Here is a 26,512-nt window from a genome sequence, read left to right as displayed (position 1 = left end):
TGTGAGATCAATAGCTGCATACCAGTAACCAGGGGGTGTATTGATTTGCTCAAGCAATGATACCAAATTTGAACAGCAGCTGCAATTGGAGTTACCACCTTGTTGAGCTTACAGTAATCCACTGTCATCTTCCAAGACCCATCTGTTTTCTGCACAGTCCAAATTGGAGGATTGAATGGGGATGTGGTAGGAATCACCACCCCTGCATCCTTCAAGTCCTTAAGAGTGGCAGTAACCTCTGCAATCCCTCCAGGAACCTGGCATTGCTTCTGATTTACTATTTTGCTATGTAGAGGCAGTGCTAGTGGCTTCCACTTGGTCTTTCTCACCATAATATCCCTCACTGCAGAAATTAGAGGGCCAATATGGGGATTCTGCCAGTTGCTCAGTATGTCCATACCAATTATACATTCTGGAACTAGGGAAATAACTACAGAATGGGTTCAGGGACCCTCTAAGCCCACTATGAGATGGACCTGAGCTAAAACTCCATTGATCACTGGCCTCCATAAGCCCCCACTCTGACTGGTGGACCAGAGTGACGTTTTGGGTCTCCTGGGAATTAATGTCACTTCTGAACTAGTGTCTAACAATCCCTGAAATATCTGATCATTTCCTTTTCCCCAAGGCAGTTACCCTGGTAAAAGGTCATCAGTTTCCTTGGGGAAAGCTTGGAGGAAGACTAATAGTATAAATTTGTGTCAGGGTAACTGGGTTCTCCCCCAAAGGGACCTGACCTCCCCTTCATTCAAGGGGCTCTGGGTCTATAAACAGTCTCAAGTCTGGAAATTGATTAAGGGGCTGTGACTCTGTGATTTTGTATTTCAGGTTAGACTTCTGTTCACTTGGCCTAGAACTCTTCTGTTTATACAACTTGAATAAGAATTTAGTAGACTACCCTTTTTTTTTTCTAGAGACCATGATTTCCTAGCCAATGCCTCAAATTGCTATGAGTCATAAAATTTTGACTCCTGCTTTGAGTTTGCTGTCTATTATAATAGCCACGTCTACCCTGTCTTTGGTGATTAAGTGCTGCCACCTGGCTTCTGCCAACTCAGGATCCTGTCAACCCCATTGTGCTTAAGGATTCCAACTCATTGGCAGCAGTTCCTACAGTAATATCTGGCCTACAGAGAATTGCAACTACAGAGCTCTTCATGGATGATGGCCTTAATCTTACAAATTTATTTCTCACTGTTCTGGTAAAAGGTTCATCCTCTGGACATTCCTGAGTGTAAAAGCAGGCTTTGCATGATAAATCCACTCTAACATTCCAATCTCTCTAAGGCTCTGGATCCCCTCATCTACATTATACCAGGGCAGTTCTGGCATTTCAACCTCAGCTTATGTCCGCTACCTTTTGATCCATGTTTCAACCTACTATCAAAATGAACTGTTAGTACCTTTTCTAACCCCTCAAGCTATAACACTGAATGCAGAATCTTTGCTTAGTGGGCCCATATCAATAAATTCAGCCTGATCCACCCTTATATTTCTCCCACCATTATCCCACACCCTTAAAATCCATTGCCACACATATTCCCCTGATTTCTGTCCATAAAACTTGGAAAACTCAAAACAGTTCTTTTGGAGTATAATGTGCCTCCTCATTGGTGATACTTTGAACCTCATCTTTAGGGACCTGTTGGGACTTTAGTCTAGTTATAGGTCTGGAAGAAATGATGGATGGTGGGGGTGGGTCATGAAAAGAATTAGAAATGTCTTCCAAACCATTTGCTTCAGGGCATTCATTTACCGTTTCAACTGGTGAAACAGGATTAATCACTCTAAAGCTAATCCTTTCAGGAAGAGGTTGGGTGGCCAACTCCTCAAGGCAGGCTGGAGTTGGGGCATCTATGTCCTCAGTGCCCACTATTACAGGGTTACCTAGAGAAGACTCACCATGACCTAGGATCAGCATGACCTAGAGTTTCAACCTCACCCCCAACATCACTATCAATCCATATTTTACCATCCCAATTTTCAGGGTCCTATTCCTTTCAATCAATACTCTCACTTTAATGTCAGACACCATGCAACATTGAGATTTCAGTTTATATTGTAAAGTTGCTACTCTAACAATAAGATTCTGAGTCTGATATTCAGAGACCTCAAGTCTACAGCTGCAGAAAATAAAGTTTTCCTTCTGGATATTCACAGAAACTTCTACATATGTCAGAGGGTGCTTAAGCTTCTTGTTTGAAGCTGTAAGCCCATCCCTTTCACTCATTAATGTAGCCAGTGTATCTAGCAACAACCAGCCAACATCTCTATACCTCTTACTTCCACAAAACTCTGTAAAGGTATCAAAAACATTATCCCCAGAGACTGGCTTTGTACAAGTGAAGCATGAGGAAAATCTAAGGGTGATATTTGGTCTATTTCTTTTGCCAACTCACTCCAGGGATTGAAAGTGTCACTCTGATTATGGTAATCAGAGTCCTTAGTGCCTCCGAGTATGGTCAAAGTAGAAAACCATTCCTAAAAACCCATTTTTAAGATTCTGTTTCCCAAGAACCACTCCTGGTACCAAGATGTATCAGCCAAGGTCCTCAAGAGAAACAGAATCAACAGGGAACACTTGCAAATATAAAATTTATAAAAGTGTCTTACATGACTGTGAGAAAGTAGGATCCAAAATCCACAGGGCAGGCTGTGAAGCCAACAATTCCAATGGAGGGTCTTTATGAACTCCTCAGGAGAGACTCACCAGCCAAAGAAGGAAGAGGAATCTGTCTGTTTGAATCCTTCTTAAAAGGCTCCCGGTGATTAGATTAAGTATCACTTATTGCAGAAGACACTACCCTTGGCTGATTACAAATGAAATCAGCTATGGATGCAGCTGATGTGATCATGATCTAATTCTATGAAATGTCCTTATAGCAACAGGCAGGCCAGTACTTGCCCAACCAGACATACAGGTGCCATCACTTGGCCAAGTGACACATGAACCTGACCATGACAATCACTCCTTTTTAAAAAATAAACTACATAGTTGTTTCAGAGTCTTTTAAGAGAATATACAATGAAAAGTATGTTTCTTATGGAAGGGCATAGAATGAATGAAACATAGTTCTCTCAGAATAAGAAACTAAGCATTGTGCCATTATTACAACTTCTAAGTAAATATTCTGTAAAAAAATTTATTCTGAATCAAGAAAAGTGAATTGAAAACAATGACATGAATTTATTTCAGTTTCTAAAATTAAGATAGGTTTGCAGTTAAGATGCTTTCTAGGAGATTGTTTTGTGGTAAGTGTGGTTCTGGATCAAAAGTATCACATAGAAATTTATGAAAATATATATCATTCTTTTTTTAAATTAAATATCATAGTAGTTTTATAGATTTTATTGGATTGTTCTTTGAAAATTGTGTTTCTCCCTTTAAAAATGTGCAGAAGTCAATAATTCATGAATTTCATTTAATTTTCAAAAGTAAGTAACAGTATTCTAGGCAATTGTTCTGTGAAAACTGTTTCTGGCTCAGGAGAAGTACAAACAAGTTTCTGAAAACATGTTTACTCTCAGATTCCCATACAACGAAACATAGAAGTCTCACAGACTTCTTGAATAATGTTCTCTGAAAAAATATTTTTCTCTATCAACAAGAAGTGTTTGGATGACAGTGAAATTGTTCAAAATTAACCTATATAATGGTTTGGAATCTTCTAGGAGATTATAAGTGAATGCATTTCTAGCATAATAGAAGAGCACAGAATTCAATGAATCATGTACTTAGGTTTTCAAAACTAAGCAACACAATTTTTTACAAATTTTTAGATGAATGTCCTGTGAACAGTGTGTTTCTGGCTCAAAACAAAGATTTAAAATTCAATAAAACATGTATTTCATTCAGGTGATTTTTTGTGAAAAATGTGTATCTGGCTCAAAAGAAGCATGTAGATGTCAATGATCCATGAAACCTACTACGTTTACAAAACTAAGCATCATAGAAATTTCACAGGCTTCTAGGAAAATTTTTGTGAAAAGTGTGTTTCTAGATTCATACAAGTGCATAGACAGAATGATTCATGAATTTCACTCAGTGTTCAAAATTAAGACCAAATAGTTTAGATTTCTAGACAAATGTTCTGTGAAAAGCGTGTTTGCAGCTACAAAATGTGCAGAAGTCCATTAAACTATATTATACTCAGATTTGAGAATAAAGTAACATAGTAATTTCCCAAGCTTCTCTGAGAATATTCTGTGAAATAGCATATCTGGTCAAAGCAAGCCCATAAAAGACAATGAGATATTTATATCACTCATTATCAAACTAAGCAACATAACTTCACAAGACCTAAGAGAATATTCTGTGAAAAGCATTTCTAAGAGAAATGTTAGAAGTGAAAGAAGCACATTTCTCTCAGCATAGCATTTTCAAAAAATTCTAGATACATGTTCTTTTAAAAACGTGTTTCAATCACAACAGAAGTACAAAGAAGTCAATGAAATACAGATTACTGTGATTCCTTAAATAAAGCTAGATGGTAGTTTGGAAGGCTTCTAGATAAATGTTCTTGTGAAAAGGGATTTTCTGTGAAAGTGAGATAGATATGCAGATGATAGATAGGTGATACATACATAGATAGATGCACATCATATGGATGCAGATGTTTCTGTATTAGTCAGCACTGTAGGCAGGAAACTTGATTGGAACATCTCCACAGAAATGTGAAGCACCCAGTGGTGGATATTAACCTTTAATTAGAGGGAGATGTGACTCCACCTATTCCAGATAGGTCTTGATTAGTTTACCGGAAGCCTTTAAAATAGAGAACATTTTGGAAAAGACATCAGAGCCACAACAGCCCACATAGCCAGAGTCCTTTGGAGATGATAAGGGACAATGCCCCTGGGGGAGCTTCATGAAGCAAGAAGCCTGGAGAGAAGGCTAGCAGATGTCACCATGTTCTCCATGTGCCTTACCAGCTGAGAGAGTGACCCTGAATCTCATCAGCCTTCTTCAATCATGGTAGTATTCACTTGATGCCTTCGATTGAACAATTCTATAGATGCTATAATTTGGGCACCTTTACAGCTTTAAAACTATAAACATAAAACTTATTTAATTCCCTTTTTAAAAGCTATTCTGTTTCTGGTATATCACATTCTGGCAATCAGCAAGGTAGAACAGATTTTGGTACTGGAGAGTGGGGTGCTTCTGTGGTTTGCAAATACCAAACATGTTGGAACATTTTTTTAAATGGATAAGGGAAAGATTCTGGAAGAATTGTGAGGAGTTTGATAGAGAAGGCCAAGAATGCTTTGAAGACACTGTGGATATAAATGTGGACTGTAAAGATACCTCTGATGAGGCTTTAGACAAAAATGAGTTATGCATTATTGCAAACTGGAAGGAAGGTGACCTTCCAAAGGTGACTTCGGCTTTAAATGAGAGGCAGATTTTAAAAGCCATGAACTTGAATATTTAGCAGAAGAGTTTTCAAAAATTAAATATGGGAAGTGCAGCCTGGTTTCTCTTTGCAGCTTTTAGTGAAATGTGACAGGAAAGAGAAGCTGAGAACTGAATCCTTGGATACAAGGAAATCAGATGTTGATGTTCTGGAAAATTCTGGGCTTCAAGAAAGGGAGATCTCAGAGAATAATGTTCCACATGGGGGATTTAACCAAATGTGGAACCAGTCAGCCGTTTCAGAGGAAGCCAGGATTGAAGATGGAGTTATTCAGGAAGGATTTGTGGAAAATCATTTTCTGATGGCATGATCTAAGCCTACTACATAGAAAGTTTTAAGCACTTTTTTTGGGCCCAAGACACTCTTTTTACAGAATATTTGCAGAGAAATCTGCAAAACAAGTTTATTGCTTAATTAAGTATAATGAATGATATTTATGCTTCATTGAATTCTGTGCATTTCCCTTAATCCAGAAACAAACTTTCAGAGAATACTCATAGGGAAAGTTCAACTACTTTTTTGTTTAATTTTGGAAACTAAGTGAGATTCATGTATTTTTGTCTTTAATGTATTTATCTTGTTCCAGATCACATTTTTGAGAACATTTGCCTTGCAGTTTGTGAAAATTCTAGGTTGATTTTATTAAAAACTGTGAGAAATACATATTTCATTGACTTCCATGCCCTTCTTTTAAGCCCCAAACACATCTTTCTCAGAATATTCTCCCAGAAGACTGCAAAAAAAAAAACCTCTTTGTTACTTCAAGAAATGTGTGATATGCATATTTCATTGTCATCAATGCATGTATTAATCCAGAAACACATTTTTCAGTAAATATTCCCTCAGAAAGCTACTAAAGTGTTATTTGTCCTCTTATGCACTTGCCTAAATTCAGAAAAACTCATTTCACAGATCATTTACATGTATCTTTGAAAACAGAGTGTTGCTTGTCTCTGAAAACTGAATGAAATACAAGTTTCATTAAGTTCTATACCCTTTTGTACCAGAAAGCCGCTTTTAACTGAATGTTCACAGCTAAATCTGTAAAACTAGAATGTTGGTTTGTTTTGAGATCTGAATCATATTTCTGGTTCATTAAAGTCTATACATTTTTTTTTTTTTAGCAATAACACTTCAGAGAACATTTGCCTCAAAAATTAAACTTCTTTTGAAAATGGAATGATATTCATTTACAATATCTTTTATGCACTTTTCTTGTTCCAGAAACACACTTCTCAAATAATATTCTCCTAGATTGCTGCACATTTGAAAAATATGTGCTATACATATTTCTTTGTCATCTACGCATTCTTTTATCCAGAAACGCATTTTTAGTGAACATTTACCCACAAAGTTGCTGTTATGGTACTTAGTTTGGAAAACTGTGTGAAATTCAAGTTTTATTGAATTCTATACCCCTTTTTTTTGAGCCCCAAATATGTTTTCACTGAGAAACTCCTAGAAAGTGCTGAAAATACGGCTTTGCATTGTGGTGAAATTCATGTTTCTTTTTCTTCTACTCACTTGTCTAGTTTCAGATGCCAACATTTCACAGGTCATTCATATTGGAATCTTGGAGAATACTGAGAAGATCACATATTTCATCAGCTCTATGCACTTATTTTGGGCCAGAAGGACACTTTTAACAAAACATTTGAGGGAAGTCTGCAAAACTAGTATGTTGCTTAGATTTAAGAGGTAAGTGATATTTATTTTTCATTAATTTCTATGCATTTCCCTTGAGCCTGAAACATTCTTTCCAGAGAACATTTCTGTTAGTTAGCTGTAAAACTGCTATGTACCTTAATTTTGAAATCTGAGTGACATACAGGTTTCTTTGAATTCTGTGTGCTTGTTTTTAACCAGAAACACATATTTCATAGAACATTCTTCTAGAAAGTGCTGAAAATACTATGTGCTTCCCTTTAAAAAATTAGGTGATATCCATGTTACATTCATCTTTTGTGGAAGTCTTTTAGAATCATATCCACTTAGCTTTGAAGCTAAGGAAAAAACTGTTTTCATTACATTCTTTGCACTCTTTTGAGCCACAAATACAGGTTTCACTAAACATTCTTCAGAAATCTGCTAATCTGCAATATGTGTTAGTTTTGGGAACTGAATGAAATCCAGGCTACATTGATTCCTGTGCCCTTATTTTGAGCCAGAAAAATTTTTCACTAAGCATTCACCTAGAATGCTGCTTAATTTAGAAATTTGAGTGATATTCCTCTTTCACTGTCTCCTGTGTGCTTGCTTAGATTCAGAAACACATATTTCACATATAATTCCTTCCTAATAATATGTTGCTTTATTTTGAAAACTTGATAATGTATGCTTTGTTTAAATTCTAGGCACAACAGCTCAGAGCTGACACAGACATGGTCATTTGAAGATGCAGAAAAGGAATGAACCTGGGGAAAACTGTTTGAACCCAGATGCAGGGAGGGAAGGCCAACAGATGTCACCTTGTGTCTTCCTATAAGACAGAAAGTTAGAGAAAGCCAGCTGTCTTTGTTTGAAGAATTACAATTTTTTAAGTAACTAACTAAATTCTATGCATTTATTTTAGGCCCAAACTGCACTATTCTCTATCCAATGGCCTAGAAATATACTAACATGCAATGTAGCATAGTTGTGAAACTAAGTGAAAATTCAAGCTTCATTGCTTTCTGTGTGCTTTAGTTCGGAAGTATGCATTTCACAGATCATTCAATGGCATGCTTCTTAGTTCTGAAAACTGAGTGCAATACATGGTTAAGTTCTCCTTACTCCTTTGATCCAGAAATAAACTTCCAACAATATTTGCTGAGAAATTCGTGAAACTGGAATGCTACTTTGTTTTGAGAAGTGAGTAATACTAGTTTCATTGGCTTCTTTTTTTTTTTAGAGCTCAGATGCAGCTTCATTCAGTGTTTTAACATAATTACATTACAATAGGTAGTATTGTGCTGTCCATTTTTTTTTTTTAGAAATCGTACCATTCTACATATGCAATCAGTAATTCTTAACATCATCACATAGATGCATGATCATCGTTTCTTAGTACATTTGCATCGGTTTAGAAGAACTAGCAATACAACCGAAAAAGATATAGAATCTTAATATAGATAAAAAAAATAAAAGTAATAATAGGAAGAACAAAACAAAACAAAACAAAACCTATAGCTCGGATGCAGCTTCATTCAGTGTTTTAACATGATTACTTTACAATTAGGTATTATTGTGCTGTCTATTTTTGGCTTTTGTATCTAGTCCTATTGCACAGTCTGTATCCCATCAGCTCCAATTACCCATTATCTTACCCTCTTTCTAACTCCTGCTGAACTCTGTTACCAATGACATATTCCAAGTTTATTCTCGAGTGTCGATTCACATCATTGGGACCATACAGTATTTGTCTTTTAGTTTTTGGCTAGACTCACTCAGCATAATGTTCTCTAGGTCCATCCATGTTATTACATGCTTCATAAGTTTATCCTGCCTTAAAGCTGCATAATATTCCATCGTATGTATAATACCACAGTTTGTTTAGCCACTCGTCTGTTGATGGACATTTTGGCTGTTTCCATCTCTTTGCAATTGTAAATAACACTGCTATAAACATTGGTGTGCAAATGTCCATTTGAGTTTTTGCCCTTAATTCCTTTGAGTAGATTCCCAGCAATGGTATTGCTGGGTTGTATGGCAATTCTATATTCAGCTTTTTGAGGAACCGCCAAACTGCCTTCCACAGTGGTTGCACCATTTGACATTCCCACCAAAGGTGGATAAGTTTGCCTCTTTCACTGCATCCTCTCCAGCACTTGTCATTTTCTGTTTTGTTGATAATGGCCATTCTGGTGGGTGTGAGATGATATCTCATTGTGGTTTTGGTTTGCATGGCTCTAATGGCCAGGGACATTGAGCATCCCTTCATGTGCCTTTTGGCCATTTGTATTTCCTCCTCTGAGAGGTGTCTATTCAAGTCTTTTTCCCATTTTGTAATTGGGTTGGCTGTCTTTTTGTTGTTGAGTTGAACAATCTCTTTATAAATTCTGGATACTAGACCTTTATCTGATATGTCGTTTACAAATATTGATTCCCATTGTGTAGGCTGTCTTTCTACTTTCTTGATGAAGTTCTTTGATGCACAAAAGTGTTTAATTTTGAGGAGTTCCCGTTTATTTATTTCCTTCTTCAGTGCTCTTGCTTTAGGTTTAAGGTCCATAAAACTGCCTCCAATTGTAAGATTCATAAGATATCTCCCTACATTTTCCTCTAACTGTTTTATGGTCTTAGACCTAATGTTTAGGTCTTTGATCCATTTTGAGTTAACTTTTATGTAGGGTGTGAGATATGGGTCTTCTTTCATTCTTTTGCATATGGATATCCAGTTCTCTAGGCACCATTTATTGAAGAGACTGTTCTGTCCCAGGTGAGTTGGCTTGACTGCCTTACCAAAGATCAAATGTCCATAGATGAGAGGGTCTATATCTGAGCACTCTATTCGATTCCATTGGTCGATATATCTATCTTTATGCCAATACCATGCTGTTTTGACCACTGTGGCTTCATAATATGCCTTAAAGTCAGGCGGTGCAAGACCTCCAGCTTCGTTTTTTTTCCTCAAGATGTTTTTAGCAATTCGGGGCACCCTGCCTTTCCAGATAAATTTGCTTATTGGTTTTTCTATTTCTGAAAAATAAGTTGTTGGGATTTTGATTGGTATTGCATTGAATCTGTAAATCAATTTAGGTAGGATTGACATCTTAACTATATTTAGTCTTCCAATCCATGAACACGGTATGCCCTTCCATCTATTTAGGTCTTCTGTGATTTCTTTTAGCAGTTTTTTGTAGTTTTCTTTATATAGGTTTTTTGTCTCTTTAGTTAAACTTATTCCTAGGTATTTTATTCTTTTAGTTGCGATTGTAAATGGTATTCATTTCTTGATTTCCCCCTCAGCTTGTTCATTGCTAGTGTATAGAAATGCTACAGATTTTTGAATGTTGATCTTGCAACCTGCTACTTTGCTGTACTCATTTATTAGCTCTAGTAGTTTTGTTGTGGATTTTTCCGGGTTTTCAACGTATAGTATCATATCGTCTGCAAACAGTGATAGTTTTACTTCTTCCTTTCCAATTTTGATGCCTTGTATTTCTTTTTCTTGTCTAATTGCTCTGGCTAGAACCTCCAACACAATGTTGAATAATAGTGGTGATAGTGGACATCCTTGTCTTGTTCCTGATCTTAGGGGGAAAGTTTTCAATTTTTCCCCATTGAGGATGATATTAGCTGTGGGTTTTTCATATATTCCCTCTATCATTTTAAGGAAGTTCCCTTGTATTCCTATCCTTTGAAGTGTTTTCAACAGGAAAGGATATTGAATCTTGTCAAATGCCTTCTCTGCATCAATTGAGATGATCATGTGATTTTTCTGCTTTGATTTGTTGATATGGTGTATTACATTAATTGATTTTCTTATGTTGAACCATCCTTGCATACCTGGGATGAATCCTACTTGGTCATGATGTGTAATTCTTTTAATGTGTTGTTGGATACGATTTGCTAGAATTTTATTGAGGATTTTTGCATCTATATTCATTAGAGAGATTGGCCTGTAGTTTTCTTTTTTTGTAATATCTTTGCCTGGTTTTGGTATGAGGGTGATGTTGGCTTCATAGAATGAATTAGGTAGTTTTCCGTCCGCTTCGAAATTTTTGAAGAGGTTGAGGAGAGTTGGTACTAATTCTTTCTGGAATGTTTGATAGAATTCACATGTGAAGCTGTCTGGTCCTGGACTTTTCTTTTTAGGAAGCTTTTGAATGACTGATTCAATCTCTTTACTTGTGATTGGTTTGTTGAGGTCATCTATGTCTTCTTGAGTCAAAGTTGGTTGTTCATGTCTTTCCAGGAACCCGTCCATTTCCTCTAAATTGTTGTATTTATTAGCGTAAAGTTGTTCATAGTATCCTGTTATTACCTCCTTTATTTCTGTGAGGTCAGTAGTTATGTCTCCTCTTCCATTTCTGATCTTATTTATTTGCATCCTCTCTCTTCTTCTTTTTGTCAATCTTGCTAAGGGCCCATCAATGTTATTGATTTTCTTGTAGAACCAACTTCTGGCCTTATTGATTTTCTCTATTGTTTTCATGTTTTCAATTTCATTTATTTCTGCTCTAATCTTTGTTATTTCTTTCCTTTTGCTTGCTTTGGGATTAGTTTGCTGTTCTTTCTCCAGTTCTTCCAAGGGGACAGTTAATTCCTGCATTTTTGCCTTTTCTTCTTTTCTGATATAGGCATTTAGGGCAATAAATTTCCCTCTTAGCACTGCCTTTGCTGCGTCCCATAAGTTTTGATATGTTGTGTTTTCATTTTCATTCGCCTCGAGGTATTTACTAATTTCTCTTGCAATTTCTTCTTTGACCCAGTCGTTGTTTAGGAGTGTGGTGTTGAGCCTCCACGTATTTGTGAATTTTCTGGCACTCCGCCTATTATTGATTTCCAACTTCATTCCTTTATGATCCGAGAAAGTGTTGTGTATGATTTCAATCTTTTTAAGTTTGTTAAGACTTGCTTTGTGACCCAGCATATGGTCTATCTTTGAGAATGATCCATGAGCACTTGAGAAAATGGTGTATCCTGCTGTTGTGGGATGTAATGTCCTATAAATCTTGTTAAGTCTAGCTCATTTATAGTAATATTCAGATTCTCTATTTCTTTATTGATCCTCTGTCTAGATGTTCTGTCCATTGATGAGAGTGGTGAATTGAAGTCTCCAACTATTATGGTATATGAATCTATTTCCCTTTTCAGTGTTTGCAGTGTATTCCTCACGTATTTTGGGGCATTCTGGTTCAGTGCGTAAATATTTATGATTGTTATGTCTTCTTGTTTAATTGTTCCTTTTATTAGTATATAGTGTCCTTCTTTGTCGCTTTTAACTGTTTTACATTTGAAGTCTAATTTGTTGGATATTAGTATAGCCACTCCTGCTCTTTTCTGGTTGTCATTTGCATGAAATATCTTTTCCTAACCTTTCACTTTCAACCTATGTCTATCTTTGGGTCTAAGATGTGTTTTCTGTAGACAGCATATAGAAGGATCCTGTTTTTTAATCCATTCTGCCAGTCTATGTCTTTTGATTGGGGAATTCAGTCCATTGACATTTAGTGTTATTACTGTTTGGAAAATATTTTCCTCTACCATTTTGCCTTTTGTATTATATATATCATATCTGATTTTCCTTCTTTCTGCACTCTTCTCCATACCTCTCTCTTCTGTCTTTTCATATCTGACTCTAGTGCTCCCTTTAGTATTTCTTGCAGAGCTGGTCTCTTGGTCACAAATTCTCTCAGTGACTTTTGTCTGAGAATGTTTTAATTTCTCCCTCATTTTTGAAGGATAATTTTGCTGGATATAGGAGTCTTGGTTGGCAGTTTTTCTCTTTTAGTAATTTAAATATATCATCCCACTGTCTTCTAGTTTCCATGGTTTCTGCTGAGAAATCTACACATAGTCTTATTGGGTTTCCCTTGTATGTGATGGATTGTTTTTCTCTTGCTGCTTTCAAGATCCTCTCTTTCTCTTTGACCTCTGACATTCTAACTAGTAAGTGTCTTGGAGAACGCCTATTTGGGTCTAATCTCTTTGGGGTGCGCTGCACTTCTTGGATCTGTAATTTTAGGTCTTTCATAAGCGTTGGGAAATTTTCTGTGATAATTTCTTCCATTAGTTTTTCTCCTCCTTTTCCCTTGTCTTCTCCTTCTGGGATACCCACAGCACGTATATTTGTGCAGTTCATATTGTCCTTGAGTTCCCTGATACCCTGTTCAAATTTTTCCATTCTTTTCCCGATAGTTTCTGTTTCTTTTTGGAGTTCAGATGTTCCATCTTTCCAAATCACTAATTCTATCTTCTGTCTCTTTAAATCTATCATTGTAGGTATCCATTGATTTTTCCATCTTTTCTACTTTATCCTTCACTTCCATAAGTTCTGCGATTTGTTTTTTCAGTTTTTCTATTTCTTCTTTATGTTCAGCCCATGTCCTCTTCATGTCCTCCCTCAATTTATCGATTTCATTTTTGAAGAGGTTTTCCATTTCTTTTTGTATATTCAGCATTTGTTGTCTCAGCTCTTGTATCTCATTTGAACTATTGGTTTGTTCCTTTGACTGGGCCATATTCTCAATCTTCTGAGCGTGGATAGTTATCTTCTGCTGCTGGTGTCTGGGCATTTAGTCAGATTTCCCTGGGTGTCGGACCCAACAAGGTTGTAAGATTTTTCTGTGAAATCTCTGGGTTCTATTTTTCTTATCCTTCCCAGTAGGTGGCGCTTGTGGCACACGTTTGTCTCATATGTTTGGAATGGATTCCCCCCCCCACCGGTCACCGATCTCCGTGGCCTGGGGATTTCCAATCCAATTCTCTCCGTTGGTTCAGGGGCCGCGCGTGGTGGGGGCATCAGCCGCTGTGGCTTGAGTGGACCCTGTGGCTGGTCGCTGGCTGCAGCGGGCCCGGGGAATTCGCCACCGGCCCAGGAATTCGCCCGTGGGGGAGGGGCGTTGGTAACCGGTCACCGCGGCCTGGGGAGTTCCCCACCAGACCAGGAAGCTGCCCGCGGGGAGGGGCCACCGCAGCTTGGATAGCCCTCTGATCCGAGACTCGTAGCTGCAGACTCGAAGCCGAGACTCGAAGCCACCCGCAAAAGAGGGGCGCCTGCCGCCTCGGCTTGGGAAACTTGCCTCTCTGAGACTCTCAGCCTGCCTGGGAAGGAGGGAGGGAGGAGCTCCAGCCGCCACAGCTGCCGCTGCTCGGGAAGTCACGCGCTGCTCGGGGATCTCACCACAGCTGAGTCTCACAGTCAGACTCTCCAGTCCAGACTGGGGTACGCTGTGTGTCCATTCCGTGCCGTAGCCCCGGGAGCTGTTCTGCACTGTTCCAGTTCACCTAGTAGTTGCTCGAGAAAGGGACTCATAGCAGCAGCCAAGCTCTCCCGTTTCATTGTCTTCTATGTAATTTCCTTGAGACAGAAACACAGTTTGCAGAGATCACTCACTTGGAAAGTTTAACTGTATTTGCTTAGATTTGGAAATTGGATGAAATTCATGTAAATTAACATATATGCAATGTTCTTGGTTCAGATACAGACCTTTCAGAAAATATTTGCCTAAAAGTCTACAAAAAAGTGATATTGTTTAGTTTTGAAAACTGATAGAAGAATATGTTTTATTGAATTGCATGCTTTTTTAAAGCAAGAAACATATTTTCACAGAATATACTCCTAGGAAACTGAAACAACTGTTTTATTTATGTCTTAAAAATCTGTAACAAACATATTATTATCCTCTGTGTACTTCTTTTGACCCAGAAATATATTTTCCAGTGAGCTTTCACCAAGGATACTGCTAAACTATAATGGCATTTAATTTTTAAACTAGTGAAATATATGTTTCATGAGTCTGTGACCTTGTATTGATCCATAAATGCATTTTTTCATAAAACATTCATGTATAAATCTACAAAACTTTATTTCACAGATAATTCACATTAAAACCTTGGAGAATAATGAGTAAAACACATACTTCATCAGGCTATGCACTTCTTTTGGACCAGACACTTTTAACAGAATATTTGTGGAGAAATATACAAAACTTGTGGCTTTCTTAGTTTTGACAAATGAGTAAAACTGAATTTTCATTGAATGCCATGCATTTCCTTTGAGCTGGAAACACACTGGTAGAAAACATTCACATAGAAATTTTGACTACTTCTTTTCTTAATTTTGGAGACTGATGAAATTCATGTATCCTTATCTTCCATGTACTTATCGCGTTCCAGAATTACACATTTTGAGAACATTTGCTGGGTAGTTTGCAAAAACGATATGTTCATTTTTTTTAAATCTGAGGGAAATATATATTCAAATCATTTCCAAACCCTTCTTTTGAGCCAGAAATGCATGTTCACAGAGTATTCTCCAACAGGAATGCAACACAACTCTGTTACTTACTTTTGAAAAATGTGTGACATGCATATTTCATTATCCTCAAAACTCTTCTTTTGACCCAAACACAAAGTTTTCAATGAACATTCACCCAGAAAGCTACTAAACTATCACCTACTTGCTTTTGAAAACTGAGTGAAATATATCCATCCCTTGTTTTAATCCAGAAAAATTTTTTTCTCAGTAGAGTCACATAAAAATCTATATAACATTTGGTTAGCTTTGTTTTGAAAACTAGATGATATGCATGTTTGTGGTCTTTTTACCCTTGTCTAGATTTGAAAACAAATATATTACAAATCATTCATATAGAAGTCTTTGAAAGCACAATGTAACTTAGTTTTGAAAACTGAGTAATAAGTTCTTTTAAAATTCTATGCACAATTTTGAGCCAGAAACACTTTTATCAGACCTCACAGAGAAGTCTGCATTGGTACTATGTCGCTTAGTTCTAAAAGGTGAGTGAAATTTATGCTTCATTAATTTGTCTTGAGCCAGAGTGACTATCACTCATGCAATGAAACAATTATTTCACTCAGCTTTCAAAATTAATCCCATTGCAGTTGCAGCTTATTAGGCAATACTCTGTGAAAAGTGTGTTTCTGGCTCAAAGGAAATGCAAATCATTTAATTAAAATTGAATGTCACTAAACTCTTAAATTTAAGAAACATACTAATTTTTTAAAACTTTTTTATTGTACAGTCTAACATATATACACAGTAAAGAAATAGAAAAAGCAATAGTTTTCAAAGAACTCTTTGAAACAGGTAGTTACAGGACAGATCCCACACATTGTCATGGGTTACCATATGATCCTCTTATATTTTTCCCTCTAGCTGCTCCAGAACACAGGAAGTTAGAGAGCATTAATACTTTTTATCACCACACTCAACTTTTTTCCTTCTTTTTTTCTGAAAAAATAACATCTATACAAAAGATCAATACATTTTAAAGCACAGCACCACAGTTAGTTTTAGAACATATTTCAGAGTTTAGCATGGATTATAACTTCACAATTTTAGGTTTTGATTTCTAGCTTCTCTAAGATACTGGAAACCAAAAGAGTATCAACTTCATAATTCAGAAATCATATTCAGTTTTTAAATCATGTCTTCTCTATATAACTCCATCATCACCTTTGATCTTTTCATCCTTCTCTTTAGGGGTGTTTGGGCTATGGAAATTCTAACTATTTCATATTGGAAGGGCCTGTCACTAATAAGGAGTAGGGAAATAAAACTATCTGTGTTCTGAAGAGTCTGGGCCCTCTAAATTTCAGGACTTATCTGGTATAGGGACCTATCTGGAGGTCGGACAATTACTCTAGTGCATGGAACCCTAGTGGAATCTTATATATTGCCCTAAGTATTCTTTGGGATTGGCTGGAATGGTCCTGGTTGGGGGTTGGTAGGTTATGATAGGTAGCAAGGTCTAACTGAAGCTTGCATAAGACCAACCTCCAGAATATACTTTCAAATCTATTTGAACTCTCTTTGCCACTGATACCTTATTAGTTAAACTTCTTTCCCCTTTTTAGTCAGGATGGAATTGTTGATTGCATGGTGCCAGGGCTGGACTCATCCCTGGGAATCATTTCCCACACCACCAGGGAGACTTTCACCCCTGGATGTCGTGTCCCACAGAGAGAGAAGACAGTGATTTCACTTGCAGAGTTTGGCTTAGAGAGAGTGAGGCTACATCTGAGCAACAAAAGAGGTCCTCCAGAAGTAACTCTTAGACATACCTTTAGGTAGTCTATGCTTCTCCACCACCTCCATAAGCTTCACAAGAGTAAGCCTCAAGATCAAGGGCTTGGCCTATTGATTTGGGTGTCCCTAAAGTTTGACACAGTATCAGGGGATTTCCAGATGGTAAAAGGTTTAATAGTTCCATATTGTTTCTCCCATCCCTTGAGGGACATTGCCATTACTTTTTGATTATCTGTTTAATATACTCTAGGATGTATTAAGGTATTACAGTAATCTATACAGGATTAAAGGACCTCTCTACTATTCTCAGCTCCACCTGTGTTTCAGTTGTTCAAATGAGTTATACAGATAGATTGAGTTAGACCATGTGGGACAGAAAATTTCAGCTCCAGACCAAACAAACCTTCCTTCCTTTGGTCTCAAAGAGTATGTGTGGTTCTAAAATATAGACAAAAGTATTCCAGTTTGCTAGCTGCCAGAATGCAATATACCAGAAATGGAATGGCTTTTATAAAGGGGAATTTAATATGTTGCTAGTTTACAGTTCAAAGACTGAGAAAATGTCCCAATTAAAACAAGTCTATAGGAATGTCCAATATAAGGCATCCAGGAAAAGATACCTCGGTTCAAGAAGGCTGATGACATTCAACATTTCTCTCGGCTGGAAGAGCATATGGCAAGCATGGTGGCACCTGCTGGCTTTTTCATGGCTCTACAAAAAAAGGGACTCTTTCCAAAATATTTCCTCTTTTAAAGGATTAATGGGTAGAGTTATAACTCCTTGGATGCTATCTGAGCAAAAGTTACCACCCACAATTGGGTAGGTCACATCTCCATGGGAACAATCAAAATGCTCCCAGCCAGCAATATTGAATGAGGATTAAAATACATGGCCTTTCTGGGTTCCATCCAAAGATTCAAACCCACACAGGCACTGTTTTCCTTACCTCTGTGTTTTCAATTAGTGTAATGCCAACCTGATTGGTTTCATGCTTATCTCTAAATATCAGGTTATATATATAAAACAGCCTCTTGAAATCCAGAAATAATAATCACCACTCTAAATTTAATGTGTCTACTGTAAAAGCCTACAATCCAGGCCCCTGTTATCTTATGAGCATTTTCTGAAGGAGACCGTATCATTGTTCTTTTGTTTCTGTCTTATTTTACCTCACAAAATGTCCAACATGTTCATTCACATCTTTGTATACCTCATGACTTTGTTCCTTTTTGTAGCAGCACAACCTTTGTTCATACATATAACTATCATTTGCTGATCTACCTCTCAGTCAGTGCATCCTTCAACCACCTGCATTTGTTAGGCATCATGTAGAGGGCCCAAAGCCCACAGCCCATCAACACTCTCAAGTTTAGATAATTTCATCATTCCCAAGAGAAAGAAAACCAATGAACATATCTTTGTCAAACAGGAGATCTAAACCTCCTCTTAACTTTTGTCCCTTCCCCCATTATTTACCTCTACTGTTGCTGTGGTATTGCTGATGGTCTCCTTTTGGACATAGCTCATAGCATGCAATAGCCATTTGCCCTCATACCCTGGAATAAAACACTCTTTGTACATGAATAATATCTTTGAAGTAATTCTTGCAAGAAATAACTTATATAAGAAACATACTACTTTTGAAAACTACTATGTGAATGCCTGAAAAAATGTGTCTTTGGCTCAAAATAAATGCACAGAATTGAATGAAGTGTGTATTGTGGCCCATATTCAAATCTCAGTATCATAATATTCTCATGGATTTCCAAGTTAGTGACTTGTGAAACATGTGTGTCTTTATCTAAACAATTATAGAGATGACAATAAAACATGTATATCATTTACTTTTCAAAACTAGGTGTTGTAGTTTGCAAGCTGCTGGAATGCAACATCCCGGAAATGGAACAGCTTTCTAAATGGGGAATTTAATAAATTCTGTCAAAATGCAATATACCCAAAAATGTAATGGCTTTTAAAAAGGGATTTTTTTTGCATGCTTACAGTTTGTAGGCCATAAAAATTCCCAAATGTCCAAATTAAGGCATTCAGGGAAGGATACCTTCACTCAAGAGAGAAATGGGTCCAGACCACCTCTATCAGCTGAGAAGGCATATGACTGGCACCTGCTGGTCCTTTGTCTTTTTGTTTCAGATAGTTTATCCAGGATGTTTTCTTTCTGCATCTCCAAATATCTGGGTCTAGTTTTGGCTCTCAGGCAATCGTTCTCCATGACTTTGAGTATTGTTCAAAATGTTTCCCCTTTGAAAGTATTCCAGTAAACTAATTATTACTCGCCATGAGTGGGCTGAGTCACATCTCCATCTATTAAAAATGCCACACCTAAAATTTGGCACATCTCATCTATATGGAGGTAAAGTAATCAAAAGTTCACACCCACCACTTCATGTTTCCATGAAGTCACATTTTCATGGAAACAATCCAATGAAATTTCCACCCTAAATAATAGGCCTAGCCCACAAGAATGGATAAGGATTGAAACATTACTGTTCTGTGGTACATAATAGTTTCAAACATCCCATTCTCTGGACCCTGAAAGATATGTTCTTTCCATATACAATTTTTTTATTCTAACACATTATCACAAATGTAAAAACATTTCAGCAAGAACACAATTGCAATACAAAATAAAAGCAGTACAAAATCTCATCCAAATCAGTTACAGACATGATCTGTCCTAACACAGAATTTGTCTCTGGCTCTGGATTTGTGAAACTGGAACAAATTATTTGCTGTCAATATGTAAGGGAGGTTCTGTCGTAGAATATACGTTTCCATTGCTATAGGTAGAAACTGAAAGGTAAACAAGGGTCAATGACATAAACAGATCCATAATCCTGCAGGCAAATACCATTGTCTATCTAAGTTTGAAGGTCATTTATCAGCATAGCTTTAGAAAGCAGAGTCCCACTCTTTCCATGGCCTTTTGCAGCAGCTCTGCTCACTGCAAACACTGGTGTGAGATTTATAACACTAGGGACTATTGAGAAGACATTTTCTCAGCTCCACCCTCCAAACATCAGAACAATTCCCAGACTCTCTGCTGTCTCTAGAGAACACACTCAAACCCTTCAGAACAATAGGGCAATATCACCAGGCTCCCTACAATTCTGGGTTCATTTACTTCACCTTCTGAGGTCTGGAGCACTGAAACTCTTCCATAACAGTTAAATGGAAGGCCAATCCTCTGCCTCTAGGGCAAACTACCCCTCTCCATATGCATGGGGTTTGGGTCTGTGTCCTGGCCTCACTTTCCTAGCTCCAGACCATAGCTTCCATGCTTCTGCCTCTGAGGTTGGTCCTCCTTCAATTTGTCCCACTTCTATCCCTTTTTAAAATGTCCAGATTGAAAATGGTTCAACTTATACAGACAGAACAATGTACTTGGCAGTATTTGGGGATCATAACCATCAGACTATAGGATTTCTACACATTCTTTCTGGATAATTCCATCTCCAGTACTTGCATGCCTGTAATGGTTGACTGGTTCCATGTTTGTTTAATCTTTATATAGACAAATGCCTCTCTGATTTTGCTTTCTGGAAGCCTGGGGCTTTCCAGGACAACAGTTTCTGTTTTCCTTGCTTCAAGAATTCAGTTCTCAAATTATTTCTTTCCTGTCATGTTTTGCTATAAGCTGCAAGAAGAAGCCATACTACTTTTCCACAATTAGTTTGGAAATCTCTTCAGCTAAGAATGCAGTATTATCACTCTCAAATTCTGCCTCCATCCACAAAGATCACCTTCTTCCAGTTTGCAATGACACATTCATGATTTCTGTCTAAATTGTCATCTGGGTATCTTATGATATTATTCACTTCAAAGCATTCTAGGCCTTCTCTGTCAAGATCCTCACACATTTTCTGGCATCTTCTGCTTATCCATTTAAAATGCCATTCCAACATGTTTGGTGTTTGCAAACCACAGCCCATCACTCTTGGTACAAAGGTCTGTTTGGGTTTGTTAAGTGCTACTGGAATGCAATATACCAAAAATGGAATTGCTTTTAAAAAGGGAATTCATTAAGTTGCAAGTTTACACTTCTAAGGCCATAAAATATCAAAACTAAGGCATCCAGGGAAATATCTTAACTCAAGAAAGAAAGGCAGATAGGTCAAGAATACATCAGCCAGCTGTGAAAGCATGTGGTTGGTGTCCAATGGTCCTTTGGCTTCTGGTTCTAGAAGGTGGCATTTTCCTTTCACATCTATCTTATATGGGTCTCATGTTGGTTCTCAAGTATCTGAGCTTCATCTAAAATGTTTCCCCTCTAAAAGGACTCCAGTAAACTAATCAAGACTTTCCTTGAATGAGCAGAGCTATATATCCATCTATTCAAAATGCCACACCAAAAATGTATGTCTCATCTCCGTGGAGCTAACTAATCAAAAGGTCACATCTGTAGTGGAAATGTCACATCTCTACTGAAACAATCCAAAGGTTCCACCATAAACAATAGGTTTTTGTTTATCCTGACCACAAAATTGGGTCAGGATTAAAACATCGCTTTTCTAGGTACATAATAGCTTCAATCTGGCACAATACTCCTAGCAGCCTATGAAAATTCTATATTGCATTGTTTTTTAATCTTAGGTTATTAGTTTTATTGACTTCTTTACAATTCTTTGAGCTGGAAATACTTTCATGCAATATTCACCTAGACAGCTTGTTAAATAATATGATGCTCAGTTTGAAAACAGAGTGAAAGTTTTGTGTTTTGTACTTGTAAGCCCATGCTCTGAACCAGAACACACTTTCTGCATAATATTCTCATAGAAGACTTTGAAACTTCAATTTGCTTAGTTTTAAAAATTATGGGAAATTTGTGTATCAGTGACTTATATGCACATATTTTGGCAAGATGTACAATTTTTTCAAAGCAATTTCAAATGGTAGCAAAAGAACTATGTTGACTAATTTGACTGTTGAGTTAAATTCATGTTTCATTGAAATCTATGCCCTTCACATAAACTATGAAATGCTTTTCATATTCACCTAAAAAGCTGCAAAACAATGATATTGGTTAGTTTGACAAATGGGTGATATACATTTTTCATTGTCAATTATGCAATGATGGTTTAATATAGTGGAATGTTCTGTTATAAATAGAACATTTACCTGTAAACATCAAACACTGCATGTTCTTTTGGGAATGAGTTATACATGATTCATTGACTTCTTTTGACAATTTTCACAGAATACTTGCTCCAAAAGCTTCTTAATTACTACGTTGCTTAGTTTTTAAAACTGAATAAACCCATGTATCATTGTTTTCTGTGTACCTGGTTTCTTCAGGTAACACACTTTTTAAAGGATATTTGGCCAGTCTGCCAAATACAGTGCCACTTTGTTTTGTAAACAGGAAAATATGTTTCTTTAACCTCTATGCCCTTATCTTAATCTGGAAACAGTTTCTACAGTATATGTGCCTAAAAGGCTGCTGTGAAATTTCTATTAGAATTTGTTTTGGAAACTGTTTGATATATATAAATCATTAACTTCTGTGCTCTACTTCTGAGCCAAAAACATGCTTTGCACAGAATTTCACCTAGAAGGCTCTAAAACAACTATGTTGGTTAACTGTGATAACTGAGTGATTCATATATTTCATTATCATCTATGCTTGTGTGCTGGTTTGAATGTGTTGTTTACCCCAGAAAAGCCAGCTTCTTTAATCCTCATTCAATACTTCTGAGTGGGATCTTCTTGATTGTTCCTATGGAGATGTGACCCACCCAATTGTGGGTGGTAAATTTTGATCAGGTGGTTTCCATTGAGATGTGCCTCCACCCATTCAAGGTGGGGTTGCTTATAGGGCCCTTTAAGAGGGAGCTATTTTGGAAAAAGTTTCAAAGCTGTCAAAGCAAACAGAGCCACCAGAACTGACAAAGCCATCAGAAAGGGACAGAGCTCTGGGGAAGCCATTGAAGAGAAAACTAGCAGACCTCACCACATGCCTTTCCAACTGACAGAGAAATCCTGAATGTCTTCAAATTCTTGAGTCAAGGTATCTTCCCCTGGAGGCTTTAGACTAGACATTTTTATATACTTGCTTGAATTTGTACATATTCATGTCCTTAGAATGCTAAACTAGGAACTTAGGAATTTCCCCCTTTAAAAGCTGATATACCATTCTGTTTCTGGTATATCACATTCTGACAGTTAACAATCTAGAACACACTGATTTTGCATCTTGTTACAGTGATTGAGGCACACTTTATTATTTTTTAAAACAGGTCTTTGTACAAAGAGAATTTGTCATGTGTGCATTTTATAGGAAGGTATTAATGAATGGTGTCAAGGTACAAGAGTCTTTCAGGCAGCTACCATGCCATTCAAGGAGGACAAGCATGGACCTTCCAAACAACAGCATTCTAAGAACAGACTATTTTAGGATGGCACTGAATCTAACAGATAGGACAACCTCACAGTCTATGAAAATGCTATGTTGCGTAACTTTGAATTTTGTGAGAAATACTTGTTTTATTAACGTCTATGCATTTCTCTTGAGCCAGAAAGCCACATTTCAAAGAACACTCTCTAAGAAAACCATGCAGCTACTAGGCTGCTTTATTTTGAAAACTCAATGAAATACAAATTTTATTGAATTCTAATCTCTTCTTTTAACCAGAAAAATCTTTACATAAATATTTGCCTAAAAACCCAAGAAAGGACTTTGTTGTTTATGTGTGATGACTGAATGAAATTTATATGTCATGGACTAATATTCCCTTTTGTTGAACAAAAAAAGCACTTTTCACAGAGCAATGTCCTAAATTCTGGGAAAAAATTATGTGCCATAATTTTTAACACTGAATGATATTCATATTTCATGATCGTCTAAGCACTTCTTTGATAAAGAAGTTCACACTGTTCACAGAATATTTCCTTGGAAATGTGCAAACATACTAGGTTGCTTAGTTTCAGAATCTGTGAGTAATGTTTCCTTGAATCCCTTGCACTACCTTTGACCCAGAAACACTGTTACTCAGAACATTTTCCTTGAAAGCATCTTAACTACTCTATAACTTAGTTTTGAAAACTGAATGAAAATCAGGTATTCTTGTCATCTACGCAGTTGTCTCTGTCAGAAAACACATTTTTCAAAGAACTTTCATATAGAAGTCTTCAAACTACCCTAATGCTTATCTTTGAAAACTGAGGGAAATATGTTTCATTGACATCTGTGCTCTTTTCTTAAGCTAGAAACATACTTTTACAGAACATTCTCCAAGAAGCCTGGGAAACTCCTATGTTCTTTTATTTTAGAATCTGGGTGTAGCACTAATTTCATTGAACTGGTTATATTTCTTTGGAGCTGGCATAAAACAGAAACTTCACCTAGAAAGTTCCTAATCTGCTATGTTGCTTACTATGGAAAATTGAGAGAAAATCATGTATCATTGACTTCTAGGCACTTGTCTTGATCCAGAAAGACACTTTTACAGAACATTCACCTAGGAGTCTGTTCAACTGCTATGTGGCTTAGTTTCAAAAGCCTAGTAAAATATAATGTATCATCTTATAAGCACTTATTTTTTTAGCCTGATACACTTCACAGAACAGTTACTTAAATGATACAAAAATGCTATGTCACTTAGTTTTGAAATGCAATTTCATATTTTATAGAATTTAATACCATTTCTTAATCTAAACATTTTACATTACTTAGAAGACTGAGAAAAAACAGTTTTTTAATGAATGATAAAAATATTTTATTGTCTTAAATATGCACTGATTGTGATACAGAAGAACACTTAAAAAACGTACAGATAGAATCCTGTAAAACTACTATGACGCTTACGTTGGATATCTGATAGCCATACATGTTTCATTGAGCACTTTGCACTTCTTCTGAACCACAAACACCCTTTTCACAGATAATTTGCATAGAAAGCCTATTAATTATGATTTTGCTTAGTATTGCAAAGTGAATTAAAATCATATGTCATCATCAGGGGTGACCCTGGCCTTCACTTCTGAAGTATCTAGACTACAGTAGACTTACATGAATTGGATTGTTTCAGTTTTCCATTGACTTTAATTACAGGGCTTGGTAGTATGAAAAGGTACCCTAGAGGATATGAGATCCTGTATTCCAAGAAAACTCTTCTTTGCTCCATTGTGTAGTTGCAGTCATATTTTCCCTTGATGGTCAGGATCAATCACCCCAGACAGAACGATAATCCCTTTTTGTGCCCATTCATTCAGTTGCATGAGAAGCCCAAAATGGCCAGGTCTTAACTTCTAGTTCAATATAACCATTGTTGTGTCTCCTGGAAAGAGCACTCTTCCTTTTGGAACTAAGACATGTAGATGAGCAGTGAGTAAGGTTTTAGGAACAAGACAGCAAAAATTTTCCCACTGGGTCACTATGGGTGAGAGTGAGTGGTGCCACTCTCATTTCCACTGCTGATTCCTAGACCCATGAATCCTGGTTATGGGAGAAACAACACCATAGAGTGGACACTGATTCAGAGCATAAACAGCATTCTTTTTTTTTTAATTTTTTAAAATTTTATTAAACACACACACACACACACACACACACACACACACACACACACATCAAAGCCTTATGATAGTCTCAAGGAAACCTTTCAAACAAAAGACCCAAAATTTTCTTGAAACCACAATGAGAATAAAAAAGCTTAAAACTAAACACTGATCAATAACTACAATTCTAGAGTAACAACTTTTTTATCTAAGGAGAACAGTATCCTACCACGTGGTAACTTTCTTAAAACAAGAAAATGACAAGAACAACTGCTCAAGAAAACAAAAGCTACTACCTAAAGTACTCTTTTTTTTTAACACAGAATAGCTCAGTCTCCATAGAGACTGTCAAAAATTGCCAGTGCCAACTATATTTCAAGTCATCACAGCGGGGTATTGGGAAAAGTTTTCAATTAGCAATAATTGCACCTCAGATAAACCTCATTGGCTTCGATACGGCCACTGCGCAAAGCTATAAACAGCATTCTTGAGAACACTGTCCCAACCCTGCAATCATCACCTAGTTGGCATCATAATCGGATCTTCAAAAGGCCATTACACCATTCTACCATACCAGCTGCCTGTTGATGATGGGGAACAAGATAAGACCAGAGAATTCCATGAGCATGCACCCATTTCTGTACTTCTTTTACTGTGAAGTGGGTCCTTGATCAGAAGCAATGCTGTGCGGAATACCATGATGGTAGATAAGGCATTCCATAAGTCCATGGATAGTTGTTTATGCAAAAGCATTGTATACAGGGAAGGCAAACCCATATCTAGAGTATGTGTCTATTCCAGTTAAAACAAAACACTGGCCCATCCATAATGGAAGTAGTCCAATTTAATCCACCTGCCACCAGGAAGCAGGATGATTACCCT

At 37.0% G+C, this 26,512-nt stretch overlaps 1 long non-coding RNA gene and 1 other non-coding gene across 2 annotated transcripts in view; one reads left to right on the top strand and one right to left on the bottom strand.

Moving 5' to 3' along the window:
* LOC143672634 (uncharacterized) overlaps positions 1–7,985 on the top strand; it is a 56,431-nt gene extending 48,446 nt beyond the window's left edge. Inside the window, exons 2-3 of the long non-coding RNA XR_013169924.1 lie at positions 6,950–7,115; positions 7,772–7,985. This is a non-coding gene — a long non-coding RNA (uncharacterized LOC143672634). The remainder of the gene's footprint in view (positions 1–6,949; positions 7,116–7,771) is intronic.
* A 17,978-nt stretch (positions 7,986–25,963) lies between these two features.
* LOC143672646 (U4 spliceosomal RNA) lies at positions 25,964–26,104 on the bottom strand. The gene has a single exon (XR_013169928.1). It is a non-coding gene; the product is annotated as a U4 spliceosomal RNA (small nuclear RNA).
* Positions 26,105–26,512: the final 408 nt, after the last annotated feature.

Source organism: Tamandua tetradactyla, chromosome Y, assembly GCF_023851605.1.
Source record: "Tamandua tetradactyla isolate mTamTet1 chromosome Y, mTamTet1.pri, whole genome shotgun sequence".
NCBI lineage: Eukaryota > Metazoa > Chordata > Mammalia > Pilosa > Myrmecophagidae > Tamandua > Tamandua tetradactyla.
This window is presented reverse-complemented; position numbering and strand designations above follow the sequence as displayed.